The sequence below is a fragment of the Manacus candei genome, unplaced genomic scaffold (assembly GCF_025592945.1).
Source record: "Manacus candei isolate 608988 ecotype Guabito, Panama unplaced genomic scaffold, ASM2559294v1 h1tg000088l, whole genome shotgun sequence".
In the NCBI taxonomy this organism is placed as follows: Eukaryota; Metazoa; Chordata; class Aves; order Passeriformes; family Pipridae; genus Manacus; species Manacus candei.
The window spans coordinates 1,653,491-1,660,423 of NW_026138136.1; the positions used below are offsets into that span (position 1 = coordinate 1,653,491).

The 6,933-nt window shown below is 50.7% G+C and overlaps 1 protein-coding gene across 4 annotated transcripts in view; it reads right to left on the reverse strand.

The window, feature by feature from the left end:
* ZNF516 (zinc finger protein 516) overlaps nucleotides 1–4,523 on the reverse strand; it is a 101,690-nt gene extending 97,167 nt beyond the window's left edge. The window contains exon 1 of one of the 4 annotated variants that reach the window (XR_007908601.1): nucleotides 1,507–2,172. The gene's annotated coding sequence lies outside the window, so the exon portion shown is untranslated. Of the gene's footprint in view, nucleotides 1–1,506; nucleotides 2,173–4,384 lie in introns of those variants that run through there. The other 3 variants (XM_051812684.1, XM_051812685.1, XM_051812683.1) reach the window with 3 other exon arrangements.
* Nucleotides 4,524–6,933: the final 2,410 nt, after the last annotated feature.

The following is a 6,933-nucleotide window of genomic DNA, read 5'->3' on the forward strand; positions in this document are numbered from 1 at the left end:
CTTCAGTGAGTAGTTCTGTACTGATAATTGCTATTGTTAAATCTTGGTGACAGCACAATACTGTGACCAACTATAAAATCATATGATTAACCTAATTTTTAAAGCAAAGACATTAGACATTGTCACAGGGAAACTTTAATCTACAAAAGTTGAATGTCACTCCTGTTGCTCCATTCCAGGCAGACACAGTTAGACAGGGGCCATGCTAACAAAGACCACTCCTCTCTTTAAACATGTTTAAGATCATTCTTTAGTACAATTCTTATTCTCACTGATGCTTTATTTTTTTCTTTTTTTTTCCCCTGTAGGCATTACCTTTGCATATTAAACTGAACAATTCAAAGGGGGGTTATGATGCCTTGTTTTTCACACAGACAACATAGCACTTATCACTAACTAGATGTCACTTCAACACCACTCAGTTTTATATGAACTAAAGGCTTGAAAGCAAACCCCAGGCAAGAATTTTTAGAGATATCTAAAAACCACTTTACACCAGGAGCTAGTAAAGGTGTGCACGCACCAGTAACACAGAGCCTCACACAAATTACTTTATTGTACAGAGCGCATTCAAGACAGCTATGGCAGCTACTCTTGTAAAACTGAAGATGTCTCCTGCAATAACCACACCATGACACTAATTACACCGCTGGTGCTCCTATGCAACCAGCTTCCAGTCTCACCAGGGAGGAAGCTCCAAAAACCACTGTGGCCCACCTAGGTGGGATACAATGGGGTGCACAGAGCAGCACATGACTGTGGGTTCGCGTGACTGAAGCAAAGGACACACTGGTGGGAAACAAAGCAGTAGCATCCACTGAAAGACAACACATCCTGGCCGGCTGCCGCAGACAAAACTACCTGAGCAAAATTACCAAAGTACTCCCTATCTTGATGAAACTTCTGCTCCCATCACCACTACCCTCCCTGGCACTGCTTCCCTCAAAATACCAAACACCTCTTAAAATACAGTTATTTTTGGCCCACTAGCAGCAGCCAGCCTGGCGGGCAAGCACGGGGGGGTTGTCCCAGCACCCAAGGCACATTACCACCCGCACCTGCCTGTGGGACACAGACCCCACGCCACACACACGTGCACCTGCCTCAGTGAAGCAATCTCACACTGTGGCACCCATGGGACCCCGGTTCTGCTGTACACACACATACCCAGTAGGACCTACAGGCACACACGTCTGGCTCACATGCAGCAATGCAATATACCCCATCCCTGCCCTGCATGTGTGCACACACCCTGCTTGCCACAACACCCTTCCCTGACCTGCGTGCACCTGCCCCGCATGCAACAGCGTGCTCCCCAATGTTCCCCCTGTCCCATCTACTTGCGAGGCTGACAGGGGGCAGCTGTCGGTCATTGCCCTCCCTCAGGGTCAGCATCCTCTTGCTTGGTCCAGGACACACAGGGCCTTAACACACCCGCAGGAAAGCAATGGTCAAAAATCAAGACGCACACATCCTCCAAAATAAAACTCTCGGATATCAACCTACCCACTCGTCACGCGCAGGGATGAGGACACAAGGGAAATCTGACACATCTTGAGAAAAACTCCTCCTCTCAAATCAACCCATGTTATGCCATTCAGCTTTTGCTTAAAATTACACGTTTCTCCCTTTTTTTTTTTTTTTTTGGGTTAGGGGGAGAAGGCAACGAAATACACGGTTGCCAAGTCGAGTTAATGAAAAACCCTTTGGCTGTTAACTCATTTAGTGCAGCAAGCATGAAATAAAGTCCGTGGCACGGGGCCAAAGCGCAGTGGCCCTTTGCCGGGCGGGCTTCTGGGACCTCTCCCCGGCCGCCGAGGAGCCAGCCCCGAGCACAGCGGCCAGCCCACGGTTTTGAGGAGAAAATCTCTAGAAATCTGTGAAACCTCCTCAAAAAAAAAAAAAATTAAAAAAAAAAATTACACACAAAAATCAAAATATCGATGGCTCCGCCAGGCCCGAGGAGATTTTTCATCAAGGCAGTTTTGCACCCACTTCCAAAATAAGCCCGACCACTCCGCCGAGGGGGGATCGGCGAGGGGACATCAACACCGAGGCTGGGCGGGGGGTGCGCGCAGCGCCGGGCAGGGGGTAAGGCAGGGGGTAAGGCAGGGGGTAAGGCAGGGGCACGGCGGCTCCCCGCCCCGCCTCGCCGCGCCCCAACACCCCGGGGCCGAGCGGGGCCGGGCCGGGCCGGGCCGGGCGGTGGCGGGGGGCGGGCCCGCGGGCTGGGGCCGCCCCGGCGGGGCGGGAACGCCGGCGGGCGGGGGCTCGGCGTCCGTCCGGCCCCATTCCCCAACCTCCTCCACCGCCCCCTCCCGCAGCTTTCGTACCGCAGCACCCCCCGCGTCCCTCCCCGCCGAGGAAACTTCTCCGCTCGCAGGGAAAGAGTTCGGCTCCGCAGCCGGGGAGACGCTGGGTGCGAGCGGGGGGGCGGCGGGGAGCGCCCGGAGATGGGGAGCGAGGGGAGGAGGAAGAGGCGGCGAGAGAGTTGCGCCTCTCCCCAAAAAGAGACTTTGACCCCGCATCGCTCTCCGGCGGACCTCGAATTACATTTTTTTGTCACAGGTCGGATCCTAACGCACGTCGACACAGCGTCTAATTTATGAACTCATCAGCCTAATTTCATTATTTAATCATGCGCCCAGCAATCGTGTTTCCTTAAGAAAGGACTGACCTATTTTTGGCTGGAGATAAACGATCATGTTAACAGATGTTAATCTTGTAATCTGTTTTTCCTGTAAGCACTTCGCATACCCACGTTTCAGACATTAAAAAAAAAAATAAAAAAAATCTTGCCCCAACGACTTGACGTCACGATTCAGTTCTTATTAAAAAAAAAATCTCGCAGTAGTTTCAAAGACATTAAATCTTTTTCACTTTATAAATGCTGATTTGTTCTGCCTCAACTCCCACAGGCTTTTATTTGCATTTCAAATTCCACAGGTTACACCAGTCGCCTTTTCAGAAAATGTAAACCAACAATAAGGCAGCAAAGGGGGGGGGGAGGGGAACCCTGCTTTTGGATTAAATAAAGAACAGAATTAATGTTTCGAAAATAGTCCCAGCAAAATGATATTTGCACGTCCAGTGCCCGAGCGCCTCCGCATCTATAGGGGTAATGTAAAGGATAAGATGTGGGCACGCACAATGCGCATTCCCCAGAAGATCCCTGTCTGCTGCTGGGAGCTTATTAACGCTCCTAATAAATGGTGCTGACTCCAAACCGACACCTTTCGGCTTAAAACACAGGGTTTGTCTCCAGCAGTTAATTGCAGAGGTTAGCTGGTTTGAGGGGAAAAACAACGGCCGGCTGTCATGCTCCACACGTCTCCCCACACGTACTGCCAGTTTTAGCACCCCACCTTCTTCCCTCATAGCAAAGTTTACCCATCCAAACTTTCCTCAACTTGCCCAAGTGCTTAATTCGCATTAGGATCGCGACTCGGCGCTATGCTAATGATCACCGAAGATAGTAGCGGGGGGAGGGAGGGAGGGACGAGGAGGAGGAAAGCTTTTAGAGCACAAAATGTCTGGAACTGCATTATTTCTATTCTTCTTTTCTCTCCCTCTCTCTCTCTCTCCTTCCTTTCCTCCTCTCGACACCCCCCCACACACCCTTTTTTTTAACACGTACATTAGACTCCCTGCATCCCTCTCCACCCCACCCGCATCAAACGAGCGATTTTTCCTCTTCTGGAAATAATCGCTACGGAGACATTGTCCTCCGAGCCCTCCTCGCTGTCTATACGTGAATAATTGTTTTCTCTGCCCGCCCACCCCCAACTTCCTTTGATAAACTGTGTACTTCTCTAACGGGGATCAAGCAGCGACCGACTCACCACGGAACCGAGAGCGACTCAAAAAACAAGGGGGGGACGCACGGACACAGCCCCACATCGGGCATTTCACGCACACGCCGAATCAATACTATTGGGGAGGGGCGGGGGGAAACAACCCACTCTTATTAATTGAAGTGGCTACTCGGTGTTCGAAGACCCATCACCCACCTTCTTTAGCCGAAGCATTTTACTTTAAAGTGAGGCAATTTGTTCTTTGTCTCTTAATGGATTAATATCGCAGTCTGCCCCCCCTCAACGTCCCTGACGGAGCGTACAAAGCCAAAGGGCTCCCGGAGCCCGCAGGGCTCCCCCACCCCCCGGCACCACCACTGCAGTAAAACCATCCTCCTCCTCGCCAAACAGCGCAAAGTTACCATTTTGGAGCCGCTCCGATGGCCGGGGGGACAGTCCCCGTACTCGGAGGGAGGCGCGAAGTTTTTGGGTTTTTTTCCTTTTTTTTTTTTTTTCTTCCCCCCCACAGGCAGCATCCCGAGGACCCCCCGCCCCCCCGGGCCATGCCCCCTCGCCCCGCCGCCCCTCACCTCCTGTGCGGCCGGCGGCGTTCGGGGAAGGGCGCGCCGAGCAGCCCTGAAGGTGAAACCACGCGCCGCATGCGAGCGGCGCCGCGCTGCACATGATCCGCCGAGCGGCTCCACTGGCGCGGGTGGGGGCGGCCCCGCCGGCCCCCGCCGCGCCCCGCGCCCGCGCACCGCCCCCGCCGCGCCCGCGCCCGCCGCGCCCCGCCCGCCCCAGCGCCGCCGCCGCCGCCGCCGCCGCGCGTCCCCCGGCGGCCGCCGTGGTGTGGCCGGTGCGGGGCCCGCACGCACACGCCGGCCACTATTGTCTCCGCGGAGCAAAGTTGGGGCGCGGGGTGCCGGTCGCCCCCGGGCGCTGCAGGAGCGCGGGGCGGGGAGCGGTGCGGAAGGCGGGCTCCGCGTTGTGCCGGGCGCGGCGTGGCGCTTGTGCCGACCGCCGCCCCGGTTCCCACGTACCTCCTCCGCTGCGAAAGATGCGGGTTGGAGTTGCCCCAGATGCATTTCTATGAGAAACTTTATTTTTCCTTTTTTTTTTCCCTTTTTTTTTTTTTTTTGGCGAATTCCACTGGTAAAATATTTATGGATCTATTGAAATGCGCAGAAACAACAACATTAAAGTCCTCAATCAAGATCAAAGAGGAATACTGTTCAACAGCCACGCTGGGGAAGTTGAAAGACCTCCGAACAAATCAATCTGCCATATGGCTTTAGGAAAAAAAAAAAAAAAAAGAAAACAAGCAACAAAAAAGCTTCCCCCCTCCCGCCTCTCCACTCCTATGGCTGAAAAGTTCAATTCTTGTTTTCCTGTCTGTTTACGAAGCTCGGTTTAATCACGCCAAATCTCTGTGTGCCATAGGCGAAGGGAGTGTGTTTAGTCTATGGCTGGGAAGCCTAATTTAGCGCTTGGTACTAGACATCAAGGGTGTGGATGAAGCCTTTTTTTTTTTTTTTTCCTTTTTGTCTCTCTTTCTTTGTCTCGTAACGTGCGATGACGTACAATTGACACGGAGGACTTTTGACGGAGGGTCGGTGTTACCTCGACGCCCCGGGACGGTAGAACACCACTGCCCCCGGACACCCCGGCTAGGAGCTCCTCGCCGGAGCTGCCCCCCCACCCCTGGCCCGACCCTTCCTGGGCGCACCGGCCCCGTGCCGCCCTCCCTCCTTCTTGCACTTGGGACGCCAACTGCTTCGGCAATGAGAAAAAAACAAAATTGGGGCGGGGGAGGCTTTAAATCCTGCCCTTTCCAGTGCTTATTCCCTCGGAATAAAGGGAAAGGGTGGGGGTGGGGGGCAGCGAGCGGGAGGGGAAAGTTGGTAATGAAGGATACACGAATCATAAAATGTAAGCTATGTGTGATTAATGATCTGCACTAATTTGAATAGCAGGCGTGTTAAAGGTCATTGACAATTGTTGCTGCTTTCAGCATGAATGCCTGAATGGGATGTATTTGGGACAATCAAATTTAATTCTAATTCACAGAAAAAAAAATAATCAGACGTGCATAGCAGCTGGTCAAAATATAGAGAGGATGTGCATTAAAAAAATGCACATTGCCTATTCTTTAAAGGCAACTTCATTACAGTAAGGTGGTGTCTTTAAATGCCTCAATAGTAAATAACGTATCTGGAATGTCTGGATTTTGTGCCTTATGCATCAGCATCTTTCCTGCACACTTTTTCAATTGCAGGCCAAATTGGGTTCCCAGTTACTCTGGACTTCCAGCATTTTGTGGGAATTCTGAGTTCGCTGATGCCAGATTTACCTGCGAGTGGACCAGACCAGATGTCACCTCTCTAAGCTTGAAGAATTCACCCCAGGCACACACCTATAATACAAGTAATACATGATTCTCTAATCATGGTTTATATAGTAGTTTAGCATTTCTTTACACAAAGAGTAAGAAATCCATTATAAATCAGCATTCCTGGGCACTATTTAGAACTACAGTATTAAGCTAACAATTTCCATATGGTGAAAATTGACAAGTCAGAGCAATGAAAGGTGCATGAGACTTCCCAACTCCTCTACCTAAAAATGTGATTTTTATGACCTATTCCTTTTCTCTCAGAGTGTGTACAGATTCTTTCCCTTAGACAGTAAAACATGAGAATACACAACACAGTACTTGCTCTTTTACTTGATAGAGTAATGCTTAAAATGCTTAATATTTTCCATATTTGCTTCCACAGGGCCAGTCTTGCACTCCTTCTTCCCGTAAGAAAATAGGAGGCTACAGGGGTGAAAGGACTGGAGAACCCATCTCAGGCTTAGTAAGCGAGGGGTGTTCCACTTTAATGGAAAGGCAATTAAAAATTCAGAAGATGCAGAGACCTTAAAAACAATCAAGCGGTATATTAATTTCACGGAAAGTCACCAGCAGAGTTCCTCTGTCCATGTAATTTTAAATAGGAGATTTTCTCACATTTCTTCTGCTGAGTCCAGCACTTCTGGGTTTTAAAAGCAAAACTGAAACGGTGTAAGAATTTATAGACTTAAAAGATATGCAAAATGTATTTGCATAATATCGTCAATGTCGTTAAAAATTTTAGGT